This window comes from Eriocheir sinensis, chromosome 23 (assembly GCF_024679095.1).
Source record: "Eriocheir sinensis breed Jianghai 21 chromosome 23, ASM2467909v1, whole genome shotgun sequence".
Lineage (NCBI taxonomy): Eukaryota > Metazoa > Arthropoda > Malacostraca > Decapoda > Varunidae > Eriocheir > Eriocheir sinensis.
Window position 1 is genome coordinate 14,939,839 of NC_066531.1, and position 20,221 is coordinate 14,960,059.

General features: G+C 47.9%; 1 protein-coding gene across 1 annotated transcript in view; it reads right to left on the bottom strand.

Moving 5' to 3' along the window:
• LOC127002500 (uncharacterized) overlaps positions 1-20,221 on the bottom strand; it is a 46,563-nt gene that overhangs the window by 9,866 nt on the left and 16,476 nt on the right. The window lies entirely within an intron of this gene.

The window sequence follows — 20,221 nt, forward strand, 5'->3', positions numbered from 1 at the left end:
AGGCTTTCTGAAAGTCCAGGTATAAAACATCACTGGGGGTGTGGGCATCCCAGTTCTTATATATACCTTGGAAGAACTCTAATAAATTCGTTAGGCAGGAGCGCTTGTTTCTGAAGCCATGCTGGGTATCGGAGATTATATTATTGTCTTATAGAAACTTGACAAGTTTGTCTCTAATAATCTTTTCGAGTATTTTCCTCCCACTGATGTCAAACTGTAGTTTAATGCAACGCTTCTATCTCCAATTGGTCCTGCGAAGCCATGTGGCCCACTTGTTTTACCATCGAATTTTTCAAAAAGGTGACGTAGTGACAGCTCATTGCTATGGACCTGACAGATGAACCAATGAACTGGGTGGGCAAGGCTTTTCTCAATTTGACAAATCACCCCAGATTTATTCCCGGTATTTACAGTAGTCCATCACATCCAATCGCCAGTACCTTTTCCATGGAAATTCCTTTCTCTATTAGCAAACTGTTTTAGCCCTGTGGCAATACGTACTCTTTGCAGAACCAGTGGCAGGTGAATACTGGCCTAGATATTCTGAACCTGGTTCAGCCACTATAGCAATATGCTCTTCAATTATCTTTCTCCTATAGTCTCTATTTCCAATCTTCTCCGTAGTAAGAGTTTCTTTCCTTCCATCAAAGTAGATGCCTGCAACTTGTACTTTCCCGTGTGCTTCCTATGTCAAATTGTGTCCGTTTGATTGCCTCGATCTCCGTACTTTGTTCCTATCTATGACTTCGGAAGGATCCTCTTTTGTAATAACCCGTAAAACTTCAAGGATTGCACTAAATAGTAATGCACCACCACGATCAGACAGTCCAACCCAGTCACAAACCTCATGGAAAGAAGAGAACAGACGTTTTTGTTTTCTACTTTTTTTCTTTTTTCATTTCTACATTGTTGTCCCACAGCTCCACCTTCTTTTGGTTTTCTATGATGGAGCTGGTACTTGGAAGGGGTGTATTCATCTTCCGAGTCAGTCAAATTTGAGGACAAGGTATCACTTTGAACAAGACATCCTGATGCTTGTAACTGGCTGATGGTCTTGCAGCATATTGATTTTTTCTTTCTTCTCTTTTCCTAATGGCTTCAGTTGTTCGTTTGTCCACTCCTCCAATGAACATTTTACGTTCTTTTATTTGGTCCTCTATAAATTCTTGTTCTATTTTGGGGACTTTCTTCTGTCGAGGACAGGCACAGTACTGGAATTCAGGGCACCTGCAAGCTGTTACTTCAAATAATCTAGCAGCCTCTCTGATGAACTCTTTAACTTTGTTATCATAACTTGGGCATTTATTTTTTTTCGGTCTTTGAAAGGTTTCAGCGAGTTCCTGTATTTGTTGTGATAGGCTTCTAATTTGTCAACAATGCATTTCTGACTGATTATAGGATGTTTTCCCATTGTAAATGCGAACTATCTTTTCTGCAACACACTTAGATATCATGTGAACTGAAGGACTCTTTGATGATTCAAGCAGTTTATATTTATGCCACAGAACACATGATAGAACATCTTTGTATGTAGGAAGTTGGTTTTCTGGGAGATCATCCACTTGCTTAAATATAGGACACATGTCTGCCTTGTCTAAACGAACACAGTGTCGTTTTTGTGTTTGACTTTGGCTGTTATGGGACATCGTGATTTGTGGTACGTCAGCAGAGGCCGAGGAGCAATACATCCATCCTCTACGTCTGCCAAAGAGAAAATGAGCTATCACCATACTTCAGGTGCCCCAGCAGCTTTTAAAAGTGTTATATGCTCTTTGAACTTGCTAACTGCATACCTCTCCCTCCCGCGGCCCCGCTGCACACGAGTTTTAATCGCTTATCCCTATACTGTCCAAATCCCTTATGCACGAGTTAACCAGCATCTCTACTCCTCCGTTCCTTACACTGGCAAACTCTGCAACAATCTTTCTTCATCTGTATTTCCTCCTGCTAACGAGTTGAGCTCTTTCAGGAGGAGAGTATCCAGAGATGCCTCTCCCCTTCCGAAATTGACCTCTTTTTGGCCACTCTTCTAACTCTTTTATGGAGGCAGTGATCAGCGGCTATATTTTCTTCCATCGCATGATCTTTTTTTTTGGCCCTTGAACCTCCCCCCACACACACACACACACAAACACACACAGGTATACAGATACAACATAAACACGGGTAGAAGAGTATTAAGCCTAAAACCAGAGTGACTTTTCTGATCTCCGAAAAACCTATTTTGGGGAACCCGGAATGACGATAACTATTATAAAGAGGGATCCTCGCTCTCGCGATAAAACCTAGAGAAAACGGCAGATACCCCAACTTCCAGAACCTTAACCTCGAGAAGCTGATTGGTAAGGAGAAGAGATGAAAGTTTCCAGTTAAGATTTTGAGTTAAGGATAGACGGGATATTTAATTATGAAGGGTATAAGGTGACAGCTGGTGTAGTTGGAAGAATAGGGATAGGTGTTTGGAAGATTGTCGGATTGAAGGTGGATAAATTGGGTTTTCGTGTGAGGACACAAAAACCCAAAGTTCCTTTATCCCAGTGAGTGATAGCAAGGTCTGAGGTTAAGGATTCTGCAGCCTCAGTCTTATAAACTAAAACAGATTTTTACGACAATTTCAATAATATGATTAAGCGCGACAAATGTATAAGCGAACTATCATATAACATCAACGCCATGATACTACGATAATTCACACCTCAGTCTCTCCAGGTGCCGCGACGAAAGCCAAGGCTGTTACACAGAGACAGCCTTGGCACGCCACCACTATAACCCTCCTCTTCATCTCTCCTCTTCCCCCCCTTGAGGGGAGCGTTCACTTGCCGTGGTAGCAGGGCTTACGAAGCCTGGTCAGCATCACCACCTACTTAGGTGGTCAAATCGTCCACCTCTGTAGGGCAACATTTGTCGGCCAGCGTGGACTAAAACACTCCCCCGTCACTACTGGTAATGGAGGCCTACCAGTGGTGACGTATGTGCCTGCCCGACTACCATCAAAGGGCATGGCTGAGCCTCCCACGTGTTTGGCCGTGCGTGGCGTCCCGTGTTGCTGGGGAGACGGGAGTCCTGGGGTCTGAGCGATGCCGCACGCTGCGCCCTCTGCGGCATAGCAACACGTCCCTTTGGTCGCCTTTATTCCGGCTGAGACAGGCGACTTGATCTCGGCCCGGTCAAGTCAATCGGCTACCTGTGGGTCACCCGTTGGCTAGGGTCAAGCGAGTACTGCCTGGTGGGCACTACACAATGCATTCTATAGCTGCCACAAAACACCAGACAGTGTCTCGCGTATACCTCCCCACTACCCTGGGCTGCTGGGTGCGTTATGGCCCCAGCGTTGTTTCTCCCTTCATTGGGCTCAGAGAAGGGGTGGGGTGGGAAGCGAAGATTTGCCAGATACTCATGGCTTCCGGGCCTCCAACATATCTCCGGCCTGCCTCTCTCCCTGACGTCCGCACTCTCTCGGCCTCCCTCGACCACAACACTTATTGCCACTCTGGAAGCTTCATTCCAGGCTCAGAGTGGCACTAAGAGGGATTATCCCCTCTCCTCGTCTTCCCGTCCTGTGGGCCTCTCGTGTAAAGGGTCGCAAGCAGGGAGCGAGAAACCAGCCTGACCTGCAAACGCTTTCCAAAGAAGTCCTGCCTTCTGGTATGTTTGAGCTTCGGTCTCTTGCATGGATAAGTACATGACTGTCAAGTCCGTCAACGGCACGTCTGTCATGGATCTGACGTTTTGAGGTTCACCGTGCTATCGTCAAGGCTTCAGGCCGCAAGCTCTAAGGTAACACCACAAAGCGAGATGGCAGCCTCCTTGTGGAGGTTGGAATCCTGGGAGGAAGCTTCTCGTCTTGGTGCCCTGACTGGAATATGCCGGGTGCAGAGGTGTCCTGTGCACCACATACCACCCTTAACCAGTCGAAAGGGGTAGCTTGCAGGTGACCTCCTCCTCTACAGCGAGGAGAGACTCCTAAGAGTTTAGAGAAGAGGGTGTTATAGCAGTCCACCGCTTTCAGAAGAAGGTCGACGGTGTCTTGACACCAACGCCTCTTCTTCTGACTTTCAATAGTCTTGTCCTGCCAAATACTCTGGATACTGCCTGGTACGCTCTGCCAGTCAAGGCGTACATTCCAAATCTCGTCGTTGCTTTCACTGCCAGAACTTCGGCCATGTGGCACGTTCCTGTCGACGCCTCCAAAACGACCTTCCAGCAGTTTGTGTGAACTGTGGCGGCACAGGTCACTCTGCTGATTGTCCTAGTCCTGCCAAGTTGGGTGCTACCACTGCGGTGGAGCACACCAGGCTTCATCACAGGACTGTGACCGCTATAAGTTTGAGAAGGAGGTGCTTCTTATTCGTACTCAGGAAAGAGTATCTTTTCCTGAGGCGAAAAGCAAGCACTGACAAGACTAGTCAGGCCAAGTGTGACCTACGCGTCCATCGCTAGTCACATCTTGAGCAGGCCAACACCCCTGCGCTCACTCGCCCTCAGACACCTTCCCCTCAGTCCAGCCTGTCCAAACAGTCGAACCTGTCCAAAACAGTCCAGCCTGTCCAAACAGCCCAACTAGTGGGATTCCTATGGAGGCTGATATCAAGCAGAAGCGCTCCCGCAGTGACGACTCTCTTGAGAGAGGTCCTCCTGCAAAACCAGCCTCCTGAGCTCTCTCGTGAGCTCGTGGCGGCTGACGTGGTGGCGGTTCCTGCCGTCACCACTCTGCCCACAGACTCAGGGTCGGCCAACGGCCTGTGGCCTGTGGCGATGGTGTGGCGGTGGTGGGCGGCTGGCGCCTGTGCACTGCCCTCCCGGCAGCGTGCTGCTGTGGAAAAAAGACCAATTTGGCTCCCCATTACTGTGGGGAGAACTGGGAGGACCCCTCGAGAGGTCTTCAGAAGCACCCTCGAAATGAGTCATCTTCACCATACTCCAGTGGGTGCAGAGGTCTCAGGAGCTAACTGGGAGGAGCTACAACTCCTTCTGAGGAGTCTCCAGCCCTCAGTGGTATGCCTGCAGGAGACGATGGTGGGCTCTTCCACTCCTCGTCCTCCTGCGGGCTACCAGGCTTTTATTCCCCCATGATCCTGCCGCCTCCAGGGGTGTCATGGGGATCTGCTATTTTATATCTTCTTCTATCCCATTTATGTTCTTCCTCTTAACTCCTTTGGAGATGATTGCTGGCCAACTTCACCTTCAGAAGACTTATACCTTCTCTTCTATTTATCTTCCTCCTAACACGCCTGTTGTTAGGGAGGATTTTACAGCTCTTCTTCGTCTTCTTCCTCCCCTTTCCTACTATCTGGGCGATTTTAACGGACGCCACCATCTCTGGGGTGACACTGTCGATCTGTCACCAATAGCAGGGTGTCATGTTTGCAGCTTTTGCCGATCTGGATCTCTGCCTTTTCAACAGTGGTGAAGTGACTCATTACCACGGGGCCAATGGCTCATTCTCCGTGCTCGACTTGTCTGTCTGTTCCCCTGACGTCTACCTCGACTTCTCCTGGCAGGTCACTGAGGACCTGTGCAGGAGTGACCATTACCCCATAGTACTGAAGACCCCGAGGTAATGCCAAAAGCCTGCCCGTGTCCCTCGCTGGCGAATGGATAGGGCAGACTGGACTACATTCGCCTTCTTGCTCAGGTGGATCACTGCCTTGAGAGATTTCAGTGGATAGACGAAGCAGTCGCTTATTTCACCGCCCTCATACGATGGTCCGCTGAACTCCATTCCTCAGACTTCTGGGACTGTCCACCGCAGACCAGTACCTTGGTGGTCTGAGGAATGTAGGCATGGCTCGTTGTGGAACGTCGTCGGGCTTTTGACGCTACAAACGTCACAAAACTGATTTACAGGGCGGCCTATAAACAGGCCAGGGCTCGAGCACGGAGAACTTTGAAGGAGGCACGCCGTGCATCTTTTCGCTCCTTTCTAAGCTCCCTGACATCCCAAACACCTATGTCAAAGTCTGGAAGCGTGTGCGAAGGATATCGGGGAAGTATCTACTCCTCCACCGGTGCTAAACATCAATGGCACCGTCGTGGCGGAGGGTGTTACTGTAGCCAACACCATTGGCGATCCTTTGCCCACGTCTCCAGACGTGCCTCGCGTTCTCCAGCTGTACAGCGTGAGCTTGCCTCCCAGGAGCGACATCGCTAGACTTTTCGTCGTTTGGGGTGGAAACGTACAATGTGCCGTTCACTCTCCTGGATGTACTCACTGCTCTGTCCACCTGCAATGACACATCCCGGGACCTGATGGTATCCCTTATGCCATGCTACGGCACCTCCCCAGACGACTCTCTCCTTTCTACTTAACATCTACAATGCCATGTGGAGGAATAAACTTCATTCCTCCATCATGGAAGGCTTCTAACTATTCCAATCCCTAAGCCAGGGAAGGATCCTGCTAACCCGCTACACTACCGCCCTATCGCACTGACATCTTGCCTTATAAAGGTATTTGAAAAGATGGTTAATGTCCGTCTCGTCTGGTTCCTCGAAAAGCACACTCATCTTTCTCCAGTACAATATGGCTTTCGTCGAGCTCGCTCCACCACTGATGCTCTTGTGCAACTGGAGTCTACCATCTGCCGTGCTTTTGCGCAGAAGCGTCACGTGGTGAGCGTGTTTTCGATCTCGAGAAGGCCTTTGACACAACATGGAGGTATGGCATCCTCCATGTCCTTCATTCTATAGGGCTGAGAGGGCACCTTCCTCTGTTCCTCCAGTCCTTTCTCAGAGATCTGCACCTTCAGAGTCAGGGTTGGCACTGCTCTTTCGCGCATCTTTGTGCAGGAAGAAGGTGTCCCACAGGGCAGTGTCCTTAGTGTCACCTTATTTGGCCTGGCCATCAATGGCATCGCTTACAACTTACCACCAGATATCCACTGTTCACTATACGTGGACGACCTTTCCATCTCCTATGCTTCACCCCGTCTTGATGTTGCTGAGCGTCACATCCAGCTGACACTCAATCGGGTCACAAGGTGGGGCTGACTCACACGGGTTTCACTTCTCTCCACAAAAACGTTGACCATGCATTTTTTCGCGGGTGAGGGCGCCTTCCGTGAGCCTGACCTCTACCTTTATGGCAACAGACTTCCTGTCGTCGAGCAAACACGCTTTTAGGAGTTATTTTTGACAGTCGTCTCACATGGGTCCCTCACCTGAAAGACTTAAAGGCTGCGTGTTTCTAAGCGCCTCTCCCTCTTGCAGGTACTGTCCAGTCTCTCCTGGGGTGCAGACCGTACTATCCTTCTTAGATTATACCAATCTTTGGTGCAGTCTAAGTTGGACTACAGTTGCAGTGTACTCTTCTGCCACTCTAGCTCGACTCAAACGCTGGACTCCATCCACCATGCTGGAGTCAGGCTGGCGACAGGAGCCTTTCGAACCTGCCCCATTCCAAGCCTCCTTGTGGATGCTGGCATGTTACCGCTGGACCCACATCGGCAGTCCATTATCTGCAGGCTGTGGTTTAGGGCCCACGCAAATCCTGGTTGCCCCACACACACCATTCTGTCAGACACCTCACTCGACAACCTTTATTCTGCCTCCCAACGATGTCTTAAGCCTCTTGGGTTTAGGGTGAGGACACTCATTCAGGGTGTCCTTGCCTCAACCTTCCATAGCGGTGCCGGAGCTACTCTCTGTTCCACCCTGGGAGTTCTCGAGGTACACTGTTGTCGGTCCCTCTCAGTGCCTAAAGCATCATTGCCGGACTCTGCCATAAAGTCCATGTTTTTAGCTCATTCTTTTGAGCATGAGGGTAGCATACCAGTTTTTACTGACGGCTCCAAGTCTGACGCTGGCGTCGGGTATGGAGCCGTCTTTACTGATTTTACCCGGTGTGGCACCCTACCTGCTTTTAGTTCCATTTTTACGGCAGAGCTTTCTGCCATTATCCTTGCTCTCCGTACTATCTATCCTCTCCAGGTGGGGAGATACGTGATTTTTCTGGCTCCCGTGCTGCCCTCTCGTCAGTTGAGAACCGGTTTTCCTTCCATCCTTTGGTGCTCCAAATATTTATCTGGCTGCTACTGTGCCGCAGACGTGGTCACACGATTTCCTTATGCTGGGTCCCTGCACGTCTCTGTCGAATGTAACGAGAGGGCTTAAGAGATAGCCAAGGCCTCTGCTCGTAGTCCTGTCCCCCCTTGATATGTTCATTATATCTAACTGTTTCCTTCCATCACAGCTTATGCACACTATGTATTGAAACCTCGATGGGAGGAAATAAGAGCCACTGCAAAGATGGGGAGATTGCCAGGGTTGTCCGCCCATGGCCGCTCCTTCGTATGAGGGAGCGACGCCATGAAACGGTACTGACCCGCCTTAGGACGGGTCACACACACTTGACACACAGCTACCTTATGTCCCGGGGCGCTCAGCCTTATTGTGATGACTGCTTGGTCCCCTTGACTGTACGTCACTTGCTGGTCGAGTGTCCAAGTCTGAGGGACCTGCGAGAGCAATACCTCCCTCGCTGCCGGGGAGATGATGGAACCTTCCGCCTCTCCCTCATCCTGGGGGAGATGTGCCTTACCCCGGGACATGAGGTGCTGAAGTTTGTGGCGGAGGCTGGCCTCCGCCACAAAATTTAAAATAGTAATATTCGGCGCCATATGACCACGTTGTTGCGGCGCCATGCTCTCAATTATTTAAATATTCATTTAATTCATTCTCTCCTTTCCCTTCCCTCCTCTTCCTCCTCACTCAGGCTTAGTGATGCGGAAGACGAAGACGAGACCCTCCTTGTCACATAAATAGTTTGGGACGATGCGCCGCTCCACCTGAAGGAATTATGACCATCATTTCAAATACGTGACCTTCTCCCCCTGGCCAGCTCCTGACCATCTCCTTATACCAGAGTGTCGTGACAGGCGCCCATACAGTGAACAGCCCCGCCAGACAGAAACCTCGATTAGAGTAAATGTTTTCTTGTACCAATGTTGCCAGATAGTTGTATTCAGCCTCTTATATTTACCAACTTCCGACCCCAAAACTGTCTCCTGGGGCTCAATAACTAGATTCATTTATATCTATCGTTAAAATAGTGAATTCCTGATGTTTCTTGGCAATAGTTAGGTGTCAAAAAACGGTAAATACTATGCTCTGAGTACGATAATCTGGCAACGGTGCTCCCTACCTTCTTCCACTTCCCGTCCGCCTCCAGCTGGTCCATGTAAGGCTCCAGCTTGTCCTTGTAGGAAGGCACGGTCTGTAGGAACTCATAGCGCATCACGATGATCACGAAGCCTCCTGGAGTGCCGGAGAGGAGGAAATCAGTTAATCATTGGGGCATACGCTAGGGGGCGCGTCGTCTAGCCCACCATAAGAAGACCGCCTCAACGTTTACTCCAGGCAAATCTGAAGTCTCTATGTAGGCTCTTTCCCATCCTAAACGGCGCCTAAGTTCGCCTGTTGGAAAAGCCTCTCGTAAAAGTTGCTGGGATTACCATGAACTGTTTTGCGATCCTATAGTAGGAGTAGGTAGGAAGACACCTACCGAACGGGTGTGACCTACTCCCGGTGAGGATATATGGGAAGCGAGGAGGGTGCTGAAGCCCTTCAAAGACCCTTCCCATGTCCTCACTAACCGTTTCCCTTTTGTCTCATCAACACCAGAGAGCAGTTCAGCATGCTCTCTAAAGACAGTTCCTCTCTCTTTCTACACCACGCTACATTCACACAACACACACACCTTTTCCCCCCGCCTGGGGGGGGACCATAAATTCCCCTTCTGGCTGCCGACTTGAGAGGTGTCCTGATAACTCCTCGAACCTCCTCCTTATCAATTTCTGCAACATTCGCGGTCTTCGTTCTAATTTTCATTCTGTGGAACACCATCTCTCCTCCTCTAAACCTTATTTTCTCTTCCTCACCGAAACACAGGTTACTGAGGCTACTGACAGCAACTTCTACTCTGTTCCCTCCTACTATCTCTATCCTAAATCCTCTAATTCAAACTTCCTCAGTGTGCCCTTGCTCCGTTTTCTCTTCGGCTTTCGGGAGAAACCCGCACTTTAAGGGCATGCTCACTTATTTCTCCTAACCAAATAACGGCTGCGTTATTGGGTCATTATTTCATATAACCATAACATTATAACATTACATTATAACCTGACATTATAACCTTAACTTTCTATTACGTCTAACGGCCACCTTGCTTACCATCCCTTCTTGTTTTTAGGGGTACGGCGCAAACTTTTAACTCAGACGCGTTACGTTAATATTTACAGCAATTAAAATATGCTCATATATTGTAACTGATTTAAGCCATAATATGAACAAAGACACTCTCGCTAAACTCGGTGACACCTTTAAACAGTTAACGAGTCCCTCAGGTAAGGAGGAAGTGGAACACGGTTCAGGCACCAATGATCTTAATGTTGTAAAATTACGTTCAGGTACTCAGTATTCCTCAATTCCAAACAGGGACCCTTCACCTCCGGGTTCTTCGGGATACTTAACCCCCACTCAACCGGCCACAATGCCTACCAATCCACCTCCCCCCCCCCCCTCCACCGATTCGGGTTATTCCAACTCACGCCAGTTTTCGACAGTTCTCCGGCAGCGAGTCAGATTATTCGGCGAGACAGTTCCTAGATCTATGTGAGTCTGCCATCGTAAATTCCTCCATTACGGAAGATCATGATAAAATTGCATTCATTCGGTCCGGGTTACTACCAGGCTCTCGGGCACTAAATTTGATGCAGTCCTCAGTGTTTGCCGCGGTGGACATTGGAGTAAACTATGAGATTTTTAAAAGGAATTTCATAAAAATCTTCGGAGGCGGGAGTAAACCAAGCTTCGTTAGACAGATCGCACACACGGTTGAGCCCCTCCCAAAAAAAAATCCTCAACAAAGCCGATTTGGGACGCCATGAATGAGGCAAATCAGCTGGCGGTTGATTGTGTCAAAAGTCTAGAAGACGCGCAATGGCTCTCAGGGGGCAGTATGCAAAAACACCAGGTGAAGACAGTCTTCGAGTTGCTTTTTCACTTATTTCATATTTCAGAGAAGAACCGCCGTTCTGCCCTTCCCTTGACCTTCAAACCGGGCGGGAAGTTGGTTGACTTCGTCTCAGAGTTAGAAGTCAAGGTTCAAGAACACACTCACCATCAACCCCTCGCAACTGCCGCAGCATTGCAGGCACAAAGTAAGGCATCTCTCACCTGTAGTTTTTGCAAACAATCAGGACATTCCGAGAATTCTTGCTTCGCGAAACGTAGGGACTCAACACACTCAAGACAGGGATCTGATAGGAGATCAGGAGGTTACAGGGGTGCCCATCACTCATCACACAGGAACCCTAGGCCAAACCATCGGCGGAAGGCTGCCTTTTGCCATGTCCACGGGAATTGTTTTCATGATTCCGACAGTTGTTATGCAATACAAAAGGCAAAGGAGGAACAGAAGAACAAGTCCTCGGCGGACAGTAAACCACACTCCTCCTCTTCTCAGAATAAAAAGGCATGACTTTGTGACAGCCCCAAGGCGTACATCCAAGTACCCCATAAGGACGATACTAATTGGGAGCAACTTGACTCAGTCACTGCCGCCTTGGGGCGGACAAGCATAATTGCCCTCCCTTGCAAGGTGGGCAAAATTTCACTCACCTTAGCGGTAGACACAGGTGCAACAGTCAATGTAATCACAGACTCCGCTTACAGGTCACTGACACGACAGGCGAGAGGGGGAAATTGGCCGCTCCAAGAGAACGACCTGAATGTGGTAGGCGTGACAGCTACCACTTTGGGAATCCTTGGGCGAGTACCACTAACAGTCAGCTTACATGAAAAGGTATGTTCCTTTCGAGATTTCTTTTATGTATCTAGAAGGTTTGCCTTACCTGTGGATGGGATCTTAGGATTAAACGCCATGAAAGACCTGCACATAACCATAAACCCTGAAAGCAACGCGATCGTGTATCAAGGACGACGCATACAGGGGATGGTAAATCCATCGCCTATGTCACCTGTAATCCCGCCCTCAGAGGGGGAAAATGAACAACCCACCACAGACTCAGGGTCTCCCACCGCCCAAGTGTCACCTCTTACGGTCAAACCACACGAAAACATTACAGACTTGTGGCGGACAGTAACGGCAGTCGTAGAAGGTCCTCAAGTAGTTCCGGATCGTGCTGCAAAACTTGTTAAAATCGGGTTACCTAACGCTCCTCTAACGGGCAGTGATGTGTGTATCGACGGAGCACCACACATACACCGGGTGACGGTGGAGGTAACTCTCGCGATAGTCAAAGAGGGAGGTATTGCAGAGGCATTGGTAATAAACACGTCAGGATCCCTTGTATCCTTAAAACACGGGGTTAGATTATCCCAGTGTCTAGTGTATGGGAAAAATGTAGCCCCGGAACCAGCTGCATACCCTTAAGCCCAAGTCTCAGGCATAACCTCGGCGTGTCAGGCTTCTCCCGAACAAGACACAGCTAATTTAGAGGCATTCCTAAAAGATGCACACCATTCCGAAATTAAGCCAACCTTAGTCCAGCTGCTGGAACATTATAGGGGGGCGCTTGCTCTACCAGGCGAGCCGCTTGGAGTTACGCAGTGTGCTGAACACAATCACATTAAGTTAAAACCCAATACCAATCCTGTATATATCAATGCATACAAGCTCCCCCACAGTCAGAGGGAAGTAGTGCAGCAACTTATATCTGATATGTTAGAACAAGGTGTCATCAAAGAATCGAACTCCCCGTGGAATTCACCCTTGTTTCTGGTTCCAAAGAAAGAAGGTTCTTATCGTCCTGTGATTGATTTCCGGCGTGTGAACAACACGACCGTGGATGATCATTTTCCGTTTCCCGTTCTTAGAGATCTTCTGATGTGTCTCGGTAGAGGAAATAAAGTCTTTACGAGTCTAGATCTGGTCAGTGGCTACTGGCAACTGCCTATGGCCCCCGAGTCCCGTGAAATAACGACTTTCAGCACGCCTCATGGACACTATGAGTGGACGAGGATGCCGTTCGGGCTCAAAGGAGCTCCCTTGACCTTCCAAAGGACAATGAACAGTATTTTTGGTGACTTGCTGGGTAACTGTTTATGTGTATTTAGACGACATCATTATAGCAAGTAAAGACGTGCATGCACACATGGCAACACTAAAAGCAGTCCTACACAGACTTCATGAGGTCGGATTAAAGCTCAAACTCACCAAATGTGAATTCTTATAGCCTCGGATCAAGTTCTTGGAGGATGTCATGGACGAATTCGGCATCCACACAGTGGGCGACAAAATAAAGGCTATTGCCGAGTTCCCTCAGCCAACGTCTGCAGACAAGGTACGGTCTTTCTTGGGCGTCGCAGGTTATTACCGGCCTTTCGTAATGGACTTCGCAGCACTCGCGAGTCCCCTAACCCATCTTTTAAAGAAAGACGTACCATTTCAATCCCTCCCAGCTCAACAAACGAGTTTTGAGGATTTAAAGAAAGCGCTTACAGGATCCGGTCCTTGTCTTTCCGGATTTCAAGGACCCCTTTCAGCTTTGTACCGACGCTTCGGCTAGTGGACTAGCAGCCGCTCTGATGCAAACAGATAAGTCCGGCACAAAGCATGTGATAGCGTTCGCCAGTCGAGTACTTGGCTCGGAAAGAACTATTCTGTTACCCACCAAAAGGCTCTTGCCATTGTGTGGGCTCTGAAACATTTTCGTGACACAGTGATGGAGTACAAAATTGTGGTGTAAACGGACCACGCGGCCATAACTGATCTTTTCAAGGGAAAAAAACCTACACGGTCGTCTGGCAAGATGGTTCTTAACGATCCAAGCATACAATCCGGAGAAAAAATATATCACCGGGAAAACAAATGTGGTCGCAGATGCCTTATCTCGGAATATTCCGATAGGCGCGATTACCACCCCAGAGGTCATCCACAACTTCACTTCACCTGAGCTACACACTGCTCAGCGAGACCACCCTGTGTGGAAGAGGTTAATTACGCCCTAGAGTCGGGAGACGAATCAAACCTTCCTGAATTGCCAGTTCCCTTTTCACAATTCTTCCTATCAGAGGACAACCTCCTTTGTAGGTCATGGCCAACCAAACCGGTACCTATAGACCAACTGGTCATCCCAGACAAATACGTCCCCGTGACGCTTAAGCTGGTCCATAACACACCCATTGCGGGTCACCCAGGATGAGACAAGACGCTATCTGTCACCAGACGAAAATTCTACTGGCCCACATTACGGGTTGATGTAGAAAAACATGTCGCACATTGCGTCGTGTGTGCTAAGCACCAGGGGTCCGTCAAAGGCCAGCACCTATGTTCCAATACCCAGTTCCAGAGGAGCAATGGGATGTTGTTAATATAGACTTATTACAGCTCCCCCAGAGCCAACATGTTTCGCGCTACTTATTGGAGTGCGTCGACCAGTTATCTAGGTTTCTAGTTCTAGCGCCTCTCAAGGACAAGACAGCCACATGCGTGCCCCATGCCCTCGTGACTCACGTGTTGTGTCCACATTCGTCTCCTCGAATTCTTTTGAGTGACAATGGCACCGAGTTTAGGAACACAGTATTGAGCGAAATATGCGCTCAGTTAAAATCACGCAATCCTTCATCACAGCTTACCACCCAGCTGCTAATGGGTTGGCGGAGAGGGCTAATAGGAAAATCTTACAGGTCCTCCGGCCTATCGTGAACGATCTCCACTACAACTGGAAGGATTGGCTATCGCACCTAGCCGCTTCCATAAATACGTCGGTAAACGACTCTGCAGAAGTCTCCCTACCACATCTTACATGGGGTGGAGAAACGTCTTTCGTACGACTTCCTAAGAAAACCACAACAACCTTTCTACAACATTAATAAGTACGCGCAACAGCAGATGCATATGTTTTCCAAGATACACTCAGAGGTTAGGTGTACGTTAAATGTTATAAAGGTTGAAATGATGTCAAAACAAAACAAACAGGCCGTCCCGGTGGAATTAAAAGAGGGTGACACAGTCATGATTAAGCAAGCGGAAAGAAGCTCAAAACTGGGGGTAAAATTTGTGGGTCCTTACCGTGTTGTTCGGAATGTCAGGGGAAATAATAGGTTCGAGGTTCTTGAGTCAAATAGTGGAGTTAGTCTAGAAGTTCACAGTGATCGTCTGAAAGTAATTCCCTCACCCTTGGACCTTGATATTGGTAATTCCCCCTCAGCGTCAAATGTTCAACAAGATAATCGCAACACCCATAGCTATAACTTGAGACCACGAGTTTAAACACTTCATTCCCACCACTTTCAGATCATGATGTTGCGTTTTGTGATCATCTTGTTGTACCTCGGCTCCCTGCTTGCAACGACACCCATCCACCTGAAGCCTAGCGCCCTCACGGCACACACAGGAGAGGTCTTCCTCATAGAAGATGTGCTCCTCGTAAAATATCCATATACTTCCTTGACCAACACCACAGACACAATCGGGATAGTCTCATAAAAACTACTCGGTATGGCAGACGCCATACGGGTAACGAAGACTAGGGAATCAAAGGCACCTTCTAGTACCAACTCTGAATATTTTTCAACTACTGGAGGATAGGATTCTGTTCTTACGGCGAAAAGTTGATGAGGTAGACATGGATTATTGTTTTCACTCAGTTCACTCTCTGGTAAAGAGGGGGTTGCTCAACATCGTTGAGTCCGCCTCAAGTTCCTCTTCGGTACGGCAACCGACGAGAACGTGCGCGATTTGCGGGACCACTACGCTCATGTACTTTCCTTTGCTGCCCGAAATCGCAGGGTGATCAACGCCAATTGTAGAAAACTTGCGTGATTGCATACTCACATTGAGGAACTGCTAGAGCAAACAAATAAGATGGTAGAGGTTGTCAACATAGTTGTCAAGCAGATCGACCAGGTGAATCAGTTTCTCCGCCTAGATCAGGCCTTGCATTTACTGGAAAACGTCATTAACTCTGTCGCAACGGCAAATCAGCAGGTTATTAGCAACATGGTTGATGCAGCGCACGGTAGAGTCACACCTGCCTTGTTCCCTCTACACGATTTGAGAACGACTATCCAGATCGGGTATCAAAATTATAGTCTCAAGCCTTTATTCACCCCAGACATGAGTCAATATTTTTACCCCTTGATCGAGTCCACCCTCATGCCCGATGCCATAATCATTCATGTTCCGTTTCAGACGGCGGACGTGTTTGAGGTCCATGAAATTGTTCCATTTCCCTTTTCCGCCAAGGACAGTATGTTAGCCCTGGACACGTACCCGTCTCTTTTCTTAATCGCGGAGGATTTCGCTCTGTATTCAACGGTTAGATACTCACTCTTGCAATATTGCAAGGAAACGGTCTTCAGGCGATTCTATTGCTCTGCGTCTCTCTTTGCCTTCCTACCGGTCGGGGAGGAGTGTACGAGATCGCCCTCACCCGAGTGAACGCGTCTGACGCTCTTTCCCTGTGCCCTTACAAGCAACTACCACCAACACCTGATTTCCATAAGAACTTTCAGGGTCTGCAATATTTATATTTTCCTCAGTCCTTCTATGTATCGGTAATCTGCCCGGAGGGTACCACTTATCAACGGGTTACTGGTCACTATGCCATAGCAGAAGCATGCTATATCCGCTCCACTAACATAACAACGTACCCGTCCCGGATCCGTCTGGTGTTCACGGCCAATATTTCCCATCGAGTGTTTCCTCTGCGGTCTCTCGATAACATTCACTTCTCCAGCATCTCTTATGTGACTAATTCCATTCATTCACTATCTTTCGCAAACGAAACAGAGTTTGCAGAAACCCTGGAGGAAGCGCTGCCTGAATACTTGCACCTCACCTACTTGTACCCTGGAATTTTTGTGCCAATGTTTCTGATGTTCGTCAGTCTCGTCGTCATGTGCTACCTTATTAGGAGGAACTCTGTCCTGCACGATTATTTGGTGGTTCAGACAAGGCGACAGGATACAGGGAAGCCACTGGCTAGGTAGTTTTTTTTTTTTTCTCACGCAAGACAAAGGCAAGAAATTTGTCATTTCTCCTGCTCCTGTACCTTAACATTGTACTATGTTCCCACCTATTGTTGTTCTTCTTCTTATTTTTTGGAAGCTGGATGAGCATTTCATGTTCTGTCACTATGCCACTTGTTAACTACAGATACTTGTGTCTTTATGTTTCTCCATTTAGATATTATTTCTCTGATTTATGTTGCACCCGCTGGTGTTACCTCTCATTATTTAAGTCATTACTACACGAGTATTCCTGCTTAGCCATTGTTTTCATATACTTGTCCCATAAGCAGTCTGCTCATCATGTTCACACTATATCGGGTCCACTACTAATTAGATTTTTTGGGGGGTGTCGCGAGGTCGCGATCAGCGGTAGGTGACCGAGCAGTGTTATAGTAATTGTAGTATCTCAATGTATTATTATTATTATTACTTATTATCACCACGGATTAGGCATGCAATATCAATGGAAAAAATCCACGACAGATAGATCACGTCACCTTGTAGGAATGTCAGCTGTCAGTGTTTACCATCTCAGTTTGTATACAAAGCATTTCATCAAGCTTAGAGGTCACCTTGACATACGTGACCAATTGTAACTTCATTATTTTCCACTCTGAAACTCGTCACTCCTTCGAGAGAGCTCGCACGACACACACCTAGCGTCTCGTCTCTCACCCACGCTACGCTGTATCTTAGGTTAAGAATATATTTCTTCTAAGACAGCAAGATTTTCCCTTCACGCCCGCAAGTCCCCGCAACCAAGCGTTACACCGTTACAACCTGAGGATGTACTTTTCCGATTTCCCGTGGAATGATTACTGCCTCCAGGAGAGAGACCCCTCTGTGTGTGCCCAGCGCATCTCAGAGGTGATTGTCTCTGGAATGGAGGCATACATTCCACGTTCTTTTTTTACTCCTCATACTAAAAATCCTTGGTTTAATCGTGCTTGTTCTCGTGCTATTAAAGATAGAGAGGCAGCTCACAAAATCTATTATCTGACTTACCAAAACTGCTTTAATCAATAGAAAATGTCAACACCTTGCTTCTTCTAATTCTTCTCGTGACTTCTGGCATCTAGCCAAAATGTCTCCAATTTCACTTACTCTTTCCTCTTTTCCTCAACCCTGACGACAGCACTGCCGTCTCATCTGTCTGTAAGGCTCAAACTTTCTGTAAGATCTCCACCCTGGACGATTCTGGGCATATTTCTCCTACTCACCCCCCCTCTGACTCCTTTATGCCCGTTATTAAGATTCTTCCAAATGATGTTTTCTATGCCCTCTCTGGCCTCAACTCTCAGAAGGCTTATGGACCTGATGGAGTCTCTTATTGTCCTTAAAAACTATGCTTCCGTGCTGACACCCTGCCTGGTCAAACTCTTTCGTCTCTGCCTATCAATATCTACCTATCCTTCCTGTTGGAAGTATGCCTTTGTACAGCCTGTGCCTAAGAAGGGTGACCGTTCCAATCCCTCAAACTATCGCCCTTTAGCTTTACTTTCATGTATATCTAAGGCTTTTGAATCAATCCTTAACCGGAAGATTCAAAAGCACCTTTCCACTTCCAACCTTCTATCTAATCGCCAGTATGGGTTCCGCAAGGGGCGTTCTACTGGTGATCTTCTTGCTCTCTTAACTGACTCTTGGTCATCCTCTTTTAGCCATTTCGGTGAAACTTTCTCAGTTGCGCTAGACATATCGAAAGCCTTCGATAGAGTCTGGCACAAGTCTTTGCTTTCTAAACTGCCCTCTTTCAGATTCTATCCCTCTCTCTGTTCCTTTATCTCCAGTTTCCTTTCCGGCCGTTGTATCTCTGCGGAGGTAGACGGTCACTGTTCTTCCCCTAAACCTATCCTATCAGCCACTCTCTTCTTGTTATTCATCAATGATCTTCTTTCAATAACAAACTGTCCTGTCCACTCATACGCCGACGACTCCACTCTGCATTATTCAACTTCTTTCAATAGAAGCCCATCCCAACAGGAAGTACACGACTCCAGACTGGAGGCTGCAGAACGCAACCTCACACCTTGCAATCATTTCCGATTGGGGTTGTAGAATCCTTGTGTCCTTCAATGCCTCAAAAACTCAATTTCCCCACCTATCAACTCGACACAATCTTCCAAACACCTATCCGCTATTCTTCAACAACACTCAGCTGTCACCTTCTTCAACACTAAATATCCTCGGTCTATTCTTAACTCAAAATCTCGACTGGAAACTTCATATTTCCACTCTCGCTAAATCAGCTTCCTCGAGGTTGGGAGTTCTGTATCGTCTCATCCAGTTCTTCTCCCCCGCACAGTTGCTGTCCATATACAGGGGCCTTGTCCGCCCTTGTATGGAGTATGCATCTCACACGTGTGGGGAGGGTCCTCCACACACCTTTTCTGGACAGCGTGAAGTCTAAGGCTCTTCGTCTCATCAGCTCTCCTCTTCCAACTGATAGTTTTCTACCTCTTAAATTCCGTCGCGATGTTGCCTCTCTTTTTATCTTCTATCGCTATTTTCACGCTGACTGCTCTTCTGAACTTGCTAACTGAATGCCTCCTCCCCTCCCGCGGCCCTGCTGCACGACTTTCTACTCATGTTCATCCCTATACATCCAAACCCATTGTGCAAGATTTAACCAGCATCTTCACTCTTTCATCCCTCACGCTGGTAAACTCTGGAACAATCTTCCTTCATCTGTATTTACTCCTACTTACGACTTGAACTCTTTCAAGAGGAGGGTATCAGGGCACCTCTCCTCCCGAAATTGCCCTCTCTTTCGGCCACCTCTTTGATTTCTTTTTCTCAGGAGCAGCGAGTAGCAGGCTTTTTAATATTATTGTTTTTTTTTTGTGCCATTGAGCTGTCTCCTTTTTTGTAAAAACACTTTCACACTCACACGCACGCACGCAGGCACGCAGGCTCACTTACTCACTCACCGTTCTTTGCGACGCTTTTAACGTCGTCGAGGCCACTGTGTGAGATGTGACCTTCGCCCATACCGCCAGGTGACCACCAGGTCGTATGTGTCTGAGAGAGAGAGAGAGAGAGAGAGAGAGAGAGAGAGATAGAGAGAGAGAGAGATATAAAGAAAATTCGTATATTAATCTTTATATGAAACAACAACAATAACAATAATTCCACTCCACAACTCTCCTGGACAGAGTGGAGTCTAAAACTCTTCGTCTCATCAGTTCTCCTCCTCTTACTGACAACCTTCTACCTCTTAATTAAATTCCGCTGCTATGTTGCCTCT